Here is an 8482-nt window from a genome sequence, read left to right on the forward strand (position 1 = left end):
ATGCAGCTGGTCAAAAATAACCATCCAACACAGAAAGCTGCACAGCAGCACAGCTGGTGGAGCTAACTTCAAAACCAGTTGCTGTAGGCACGGGAAAGCTGTCCAGAAAGACAAATCGACAAAGGTTAGGTGTTGTGCTCAATGTCTTACAGAACAGACATAACAAAGAATGTGTATGCCTACGATAAGGCGCTTTAGTGGCTGGAGGGTTCATATCACCGCACACACACTGAGCTATTAATCATTTCAATTTACTCTGAGGCACAAACCTGAATTAAGTTAGGCCACTTTACTAAGCAAAACAATAGTTTAGGTGTAATAGGTGAAGCAAAAGTGTTTAGAGAGGTAGATTTTCAAAAACTAGGGCAAACCAAAAAATCAGAAAGACGTACTGTAATTTAAGAATTAGGGGTGAGGGGTATTAATTTGTTTTGAGAAAGGGAAGAAAACGATTTTGAAGAGAATCTTATACATTCTATGATCTATAACTCTGCAATATCCCAGAGATATGAATAGTGCTCAGTGCTTCTTTTTTTTTTTCTTTTTTTTACTACTATGGGGGTTTTTAAAACAGAACATGGATTTTCAAGCATCCACATAACTGAAGCATAAGATCTATTCCCAACATATACTTAGCTTTTGATTTTCAAGTACGTTACACAACAGCAGGACTAAAAATTGTTTTTGTTGGAGGCAGCATAATGTAGTATCTAATGCTATTATATGCTCATAGAAGTTTATCCACTTCTTGAGATACCACATATGTCCTCAAAATATTTAATATACTTGGCATCCAAGAATTTTGGAAACAAGATCTAGACTGCTGAAAATGTGAGCATATAGAGGTATCACAGTTTCACCAACAAGCTTGAAGTTTTAAAATTACCTTAACTCTTTTGTTCCAGCATTTCACTAGAATATATGACTTAACAGGAGACTGAAATAGAATGTCCTGACTTCTCCACAGAAGCAGACTTCAGATATTCATAAGAAAATGCTGCACTGAAATCAGTCCCTCAGTCAAGAACTGAGAGCTCATGTCCAGCTTCTCGTCCACCAGGACCCCAAGTCCTTCTGCGCAGGGCTGCTCTCAAGCAAATCTTCCCCCAGTCTGTATCAATACCTGGGGTTGCCCCGACCCAATGCAGCACCCTGCACTTGGCCTCGTTGAACTCATTAGGTTCACATGGCCACTTCTCCATCCTGCCCAGGTCCCTCTGGATGCTTCCCTTCCTTCCAATGCATCAACTGCACTGCTCAGCTTGGGGCCATCTGCAAACTTGCTGAGGCTGCACTCGATGCCATCATCTGTCATTGATGAAGATGCTGAAGAGCACCGGTCCCAAGACCGACCCCGAGGGACACCGCTTGTGACCAGCCTCCACCTGGCACAGAACCACTGATCACAGCCCTTTGGCTGCATCCAGCCAACATCCATCCAACAGTCCATCCTTCAAATCCACACCTCTCCAATTTAGAGAGAATGTGCTGAGGGACCATGTCAAAGGCTTTGCAGACGTCCAGGTAGATGACATCCGACTCCCTTCCCCCATCCACTCATGCCTCACTCCATCATAGAAGGCCTCCAGATTGGTCAGGCACGATCTGCCCTTAGTGAAGCCATGCTGGCTATCTCGAATCACCTCTTTGTCTCATCTGTGCCTTAACATAGCTTCTAGGAGGATGTGCTCCATGATCTTCCCAGGCACAGAGGTGAGGCTCACCAGCCTGTAGTTCCCCGGGTAATTCTTTCTACCTTTCTCAAAAATGGGAGTAATTTTTCCCTTTTTCCAGACACTGGGGACCTTACCAGACAACCATGAGTTACCAAATATGATGGAGAAGGGCTCAGCGACTACACCAGCCATCTCTCTCAGAACCCTGGGATGCATGGACCATGGACTTATATATATTCAAATGCACAAGGAGGTCTTGGACTTGTTCCATTTTTACAGTGGAATGTAATCCACTCCTTTCCCCCACACCCAGAACTTCAGGGTCCTAGCAGACATGGGGAGGAGCCTGACCACTAGTGAAGACTGAGGCAAAGCACTTATTGATTTTTTTTTTTTATATCAGCTTTTTCCATGTCTGAGGAAGCCAGTTTTCCATCCTCATTTATCACAGGGGGAACACTGTCCTTAGTCTGTCTCCTACTGGTTACGTACCTGAAGAACCCCTTGTTATTTTTCACATCCCTCGTCAGGTTCATTATGAAGTCACCTACATGATGACATTTCTCAAAATGGAATGTGGAGCAAAGACTGAATGTGAAGCTAGAGAAGATCACGTGAAACATCTAGAACCACATCTCCTATGCTGGTACAGCTCTGCAACCTAGTTTAGGTTTGCCTACCAGTAACTACTAACAATAACTTAACATGAGCATTTTGTGTCTAAATGTGAACTGCTCCATGGTTGCAGGTAAGTCAGAAAAAGAATATCCTAATAGCAGGACTTCAGCCCAGCCACCTTTTTTGCTTTTCAGTAATCTTGATAAGTGGAGCACCAAGGCCCAGGCTCACTGCGTTTGCAGAACGAGCTCCCCTCCTGCTTGTCTGTCTCCCACACTCATTCTATCTTTGATCCTCTCAAGTAGAAAGAGAAACTAGAAGAGGTTGTGGAAAACTTAACACACAGAAACACTCAAAAAAAGAGATAAGAATAAGGTGCTGGTGAGTATTGTAACAGCATTATCTAACTCAGAGTGAGATTCTCATCTAGTTGATGTGCCATTTCTGACATACTACTGAAAGGATAGTGCACAAACAGCTTTAAATAAATAAATAAATAGATGAAAAGGTAGAACCAGGGAGAAGAGCTGCTCCTGCTCAAAATCCAATGAGAAGAGAAACATTTTGAGTAAACTTGATACTTCTCTACTGAAGCTACTGATCTACGATAGTACTTTAAATAGCTGATAAAGTAGGAAGAAAACATGTACTTGCATAGAAATAAAACAGCAGAAGCTACCTTGAATTAAAAACAGTAACCCTGACTGTCAGTGCCTGAACACAGAAGTAGACAACAGACTGCAGTCAGGGTGCTGTCATTGTCACTGCACAGCATCAGGCAAATGGCTAAGTGCAGAGCCCAGTGACATGAGCGGCAGATGCTGAATGGCTGACAGCTGGAAATGTTGGGAGCACTTGTCATCAGGAGGTGGCAGGAAGCTTATGTCAGCTGGAAGAGAGCCTGGATGCATGTTGCTAAGGCAGCAGAGAAGGTTTTGACAGATAAGAGTGCTGGTGAGCAATGACTAGAGATAAGAGTGCAAATCCCTGGGAAAGCAGAGTAAGGCTGGCTCTTCAACTTTATCTTTAGAAACTGGGATGCAACAGATCACAGTGAACCCCCAGTTTGGGGAAAGGACTCACCTCACCTTTAAGCTGCTACCTTAAACCCAGAACGCAGTTGTTAATCTGACATTTCTTGCTTATTCTCTCTGTTACAGTATAAATCCTACAGGTAGCATGGAGGTTGAAGGGGGGAAGGCAAGTGGGGGGGAAAGAAAATCTGGCTATTTGGGAATAGTCAGATTTGCTAGGCTTGACCTTGAGTGACCGAAGTTTGCATGCACTTAGGTCTGCACCTGAAGAAGCTTCCTCTTCTTGTATTTTGCTTGCTTCTGGGGGCATTTAGAGTTAAACAACGAAGACATAGCAGATGCATCTTTAAATCAAGCCTGAAAAAAATGTCCTGAAAAAGATAGAGAGGAAAAAGAAATAAAGTTTATTAATTAAGAATGCTAAAATGCAGGAAGAATACCCAAGAGCGGTGTAAAATGCATGCAGTTTGGATAGACTGAAAAGTAATGCCTCGTTAGTAGTTAGGTTACTTCAGAGACAGAGACAGTGAAAATAGTATGGGGAGCTCCCCCCTGCCCCCCAAGAAAAAAAAAAGCCAAAATAAAAGCAAAAAAACTCCAACAACTCAAAATAGCTTGTGAAGGGTTACTTTCTCTTTTTTAACACATTTTCCAAAATGTGCAGAACTGCTCACAGATTTCCTGATCAGAAGTCTCTTGGAAAAATGTTATAAAAATTAGGGTATTAATGGATGTTTAGGATAAAAAATAAATACACCATCTGTCTTAACCAAATATGAATTGCTAGACTTTTTTCATTGTTTATCAGTTTGGATCCCAATGGTAAGGCTTTCACTTGAGTGTTAGGTGACCCTTACCACAATCTCGAAGTACTTCAAAGTCTTGAATTTTAAGTTATTAGCATCCCAAGTAAGCTGCCTTACTCACTCAACCAGTAGATACAGCAGGAGAGCTGGAACTACTTCCCTCTCGTGTTTATGATCTCATCCTCTCCTTTCACTGAATGTACCTGAAAACCAAATGAAACAGTTTGCCAAGTGTTAAATAAATAAATAAATAAATAAATAAGAACTGAATAACCCCAAATCAATTAATGGTGATGTGCTGACAATTCTGAAGAAATGAAGTTTCCATTCAGTCTGTAACAATTTTTTTTCATTTCAGCTGCCAAAATACTTTCAAACCCAGCAACTATTTCTGCAGCCCTATAAATGAAGTTTACTAAATGAAACAATTTGTGAGCTGTAGCCTACAGGAATTCCAATTGGTGCTGCGACAGTGCATCATTTAAGTAATAAGAAAATGATTCCAACTATACTCTAAGTATTTGCAACACAAATGTGGAGCACATTGATGTTATCCTACTAATAATGAGAGCTATAAAAAGATTGAAAAGCCATTCTGCATAGGAGACCACATGCTTATTAATCTGATATATTCTTTTCATTGCTATTGAAATACAATATTAAAATAAAATCTAAGTGAACAGGGAAATGTGCCCCTCCACTGATAAATTTGGGGGAAATCAAAACATAGAGATGTGTTGCTTCACTTGAGCTTAAGCAGGTGAGCATCTGAATAAATACATGAATAGAACAATTAGTGAAATTAAAGTATATCACTGGGCTAGAGTACTGTTTGAAATACTGAACAGAGCTATCAGATTAGCAGCATAATATTGTGAAGCCAAAATGAGTTTCCAAATGATTATGCTTCCAAATGGAAATAGCATCAATCATAATTGTTGGTCTTAGAAAAACTGATTGAATAGGAAAAGTTAGAAGAGGTGTTCAAACCACATCTTAATATATGCTATAATCTTGAAATGTCACTAATCTCCTGAAGACTGTAATATCTCCAAGTGGTACAGACTTACAAAATGTTCCACCTCAGATTTAGCTATGAAGTTTTAGAGATGAGCCAGCAGCCAGATGTTTATAAACTCTTTTCAGGTTACAATTTAGTTACGGTTACAGGGTTAGACAATGCACTCTCATTTAGTCCTCCAACTGACTAGCTTCACCATTATTTGTCACTACACTGGGCATATGCACCCTGCTGGCTGCTGCTGCCCAATGCCGCGTCATCTATTTCCCTGCCGCTGCTGGGCTGAGGCTGTCCCATTCATCCCCTAGACAGCCTCCTTTCAGGGGAGCATTATGCGCTCAACAGAGCTCTTTGTTGGAGCTCTATTTACACCACCATTTTTTGTTGCTCAGATTGTGAAGGGAAACGACGGAAGAAGGAGAGGAGACGGACTGTTAACACAGTGGACCAGAAGTCATCAACACTGGTTCTTTGAAGTGACACACGGAGTAAACACGGAAACCGCACTGATACATGAAGTAACCTGGTGGTCTACGTTCAGTTCCCACCAGGCACGTGTATCTATTTCTACAAAAAGTCACTGTCGTAATCAGCAGTAACTGGCAACTTTCCTTGCTATTCACAAAGATCTGCAGCATAATTATTCACCCGGCTCCTATTGACTATAATGGGATTTAGCTGGATAAATCCCCATGTAACTCTTTGAAAATTTGGGAGCTTTGGGACAGTCTGTTAGGAGATGCAGAACTGAGCAAGCACTAAGATGGAATGCGCGCCCATTTGAATACAGCTAAAACATAGAGGCGAGGATTGTGAGCATTTGACTCAACTGCTGCTGTCCCAAAGCTATTTTAGAGGCAGAAATTCTCCTCCCTTCAGCAGAACAGCACAGAGGCTACGTGCCTCTCTGACACAGGCATTAGCCCTGAGGCTCACTTCTGTCCAGTAAAGCACTGGATGCAGCACATTGAAATTTGAAGACATTTAATTCCCTTCAATTCAACAAGACCTAAGCATGCGCATGGCTGCCCTGTTGCATGGATTTCAGCACGTGTGATGTTGGTCTGCAGAGCTTTGGGTTGTCTGTTGGGTTGTATCTGCAGGAGCTGTCTGCAGACACAACATGCTGCTCAGCAGCTGCCTCTCCACAAGTCATGGGCCTGCTCACAGCCTGCATTGCAAAGGCTTTTGCAGCCACACCGCTTCACTTTGGTGAGTAACACTGTGTGTTTCATTAAGCTTTAGCAAGACCAAGGCTTAATGTACCAAAGGGAAAGGTGCCATACACAGAGCTGCAAGCAAGGCAGGCATGAAGGGCTTGACCTCAGTGAACTCTGCTCCATTCTCAGGTAGCTTCCTACCCTGTACAACAGCTACCCATGAACATCATTCACTTCTTTGCTGCTCTCTTACTGGGATATGGCTGCTATCCTCCTGCCACATTATCTTCTTTGCTTCATGCCTCCCAGTTTCAGCTTCTTCTCCAGCCCTCAGCCATCTTCCCCTTCCCAAACTTTCCTGAAATCCAGCTCCATACCTCATAGGTTTCCAGATCCTAAGTTTGTAAGCAAATGGCACTCTGTTCCTGACCGACCAGCGTGTCCCAGCCTTCCTGGTGCCTTCCCATTCTGTTACCATTTTCTGAGGCATTAATACCTTTGTCAAGATGAACATAGCCAGAGGCAAAAGTGATGCTGTTCTTCTGTGATAATTATTTCCCTTTTTTACAGTGGGACAGATGCCAGATAGCTCTGTTGTGTAAGACAGCTCTACCATGTCTCCACTGCAAGTCTTCCAAAAGATTTTATCATTCCCCATGTTCTGGTGTCCTGGAACTACTAAAATCGCACTGCTTTTATTTTATGAAATGAACATTTTTAGTTTTCCACTTCTACAGAAAAAAGAAAAAAAAAAGAAAGAAAAAAAAAAGAAACCCCCAAACAACTCTAATAGCTGAAAAATTAAAAGCGACTGAGAAGAACTGTTATGTTATTGTTGAAATTTCCTATCTATAAATGAGTCACATCACTGGGGTAAGTAGAGGGATCAGCTCTTGGATTTTCGTTATTTCAAGTAAAGATATTTACTGAACTAATTTCTGCACACATGAGAAGAAACACATTTCCATGTCTTGCTTTACGACAGATTAACTTGCTATTTTGCCCTTGGCTGGTGTGCTTTGCTGCTTTTTAAGAGCACCTCCTTCGCAAAATAAAAACATTCCTCTTTTATATGACAATATCCAGAGGCTGGACATAAAATAGACAATCCACAGAGCACAGCATGTGCGTGCATATTTGTGTACACATAAATTTGCACTTTTAATTTTAACCAGTGCAAATGACAATTAAAAGCAACAGCCTTTCAACTTCTGCTAGAAGAGATCCCATTTTTGCATTTTAAGGGGTATTTAGAAATACAACATTTTATTGCTTAAACAGGGGAATGATTTTCAGTGATTCAAGCTTCTAGTGAAACCAGCTGATGTCCATCTTACTTTGTTCTTTGATCACAAATATATCCAATATTTCTATTTATTTTACTTTCTTGGTAAATTGTATGCATCATTAGATACAAAATGTTTGCTCATTACTATTATTTTCCTAATGGGTTTTCCTTTCCAGCCTTGTATTACAGTTATTAACATGGAGAATTTGCTAAATTTATCTGACAGACCTGCTCTGGGGCTTCAATCATTCTGACATTCCCAGAGAACTTAAAGGAAAAAAAATGCATTATTTTTTGCTTCCCATGAGTCCCAGAAGCCAGCCTTGTCAATCAGGAGTTCCTTCCTTCTAAGGCCAAAGCAAGTCTTTTAAGCATATCAAGTTTATGAAAACACAGATGAATCCAGGAGTTCCAGTTTTTAGCTCAAAGAATAAAATTTAAAGCATTTGTTGTGTTCTGTTGAATGGCATGATAAAACACCAACCAACATTGCTGTCTGGTTGTCAAGAGACTGAGAGACAAGGCCACAAGTGTTAATTGGACGCATCGTTGAAATTTGTATGATTCAGTTTACACTATCTTACACAGCTGCTTGGCTTTGATTAGATTTCTGTCAAGCACTCTGAAACTCTTGGTCAGTAAGGGTTATAAGAGGTAGGATGTTAGTATTGCACATAGGCACCATTAGCTAATGCAGAACATTCCTTTACTGCCTAGTTTCATTTCTGTGTAGCCACATTTATTGAATCAAAAAAGGAGAAGGAAAAATTAGGATAAAAATATATACAAATTTTCCCTTGAGTATTTCTGCTTTGGTAAATGCTCTTTAGACTGCCAACTGTTGAAAAAAAAAAAAAAAAAAAAAAAAAAAAAAAAAAA

General features: G+C 40.8%; 1 long non-coding RNA gene across 1 annotated transcript in view; it reads right to left on the bottom strand.

Annotated features, from left to right (window-relative positions):
* LOC122166156 overlaps window positions 1–8482 on the bottom strand; it is a 25090-nt gene that overhangs the window by 7848 nt on the left and 8760 nt on the right. The window contains exons 2-3 of the long non-coding RNA XR_006170688.1: window positions 4256–4337; window positions 3593–3699 (exon numbers count right to left, since the gene is read on the bottom strand). This is a non-coding gene — a long non-coding RNA (uncharacterized LOC122166156). The remainder of the gene's footprint in view (window positions 1–3592; window positions 3700–4255; window positions 4338–8482) is intronic.

Source organism: Centrocercus urophasianus, unplaced genomic scaffold (assembly GCF_019232065.1).
Source record: "Centrocercus urophasianus isolate 14NV4802_14NV808 unplaced genomic scaffold, USGS_Curo_1.0 seq_32, whole genome shotgun sequence".
NCBI lineage: Eukaryota > Metazoa > Chordata > Aves > Galliformes > Phasianidae > Centrocercus > Centrocercus urophasianus.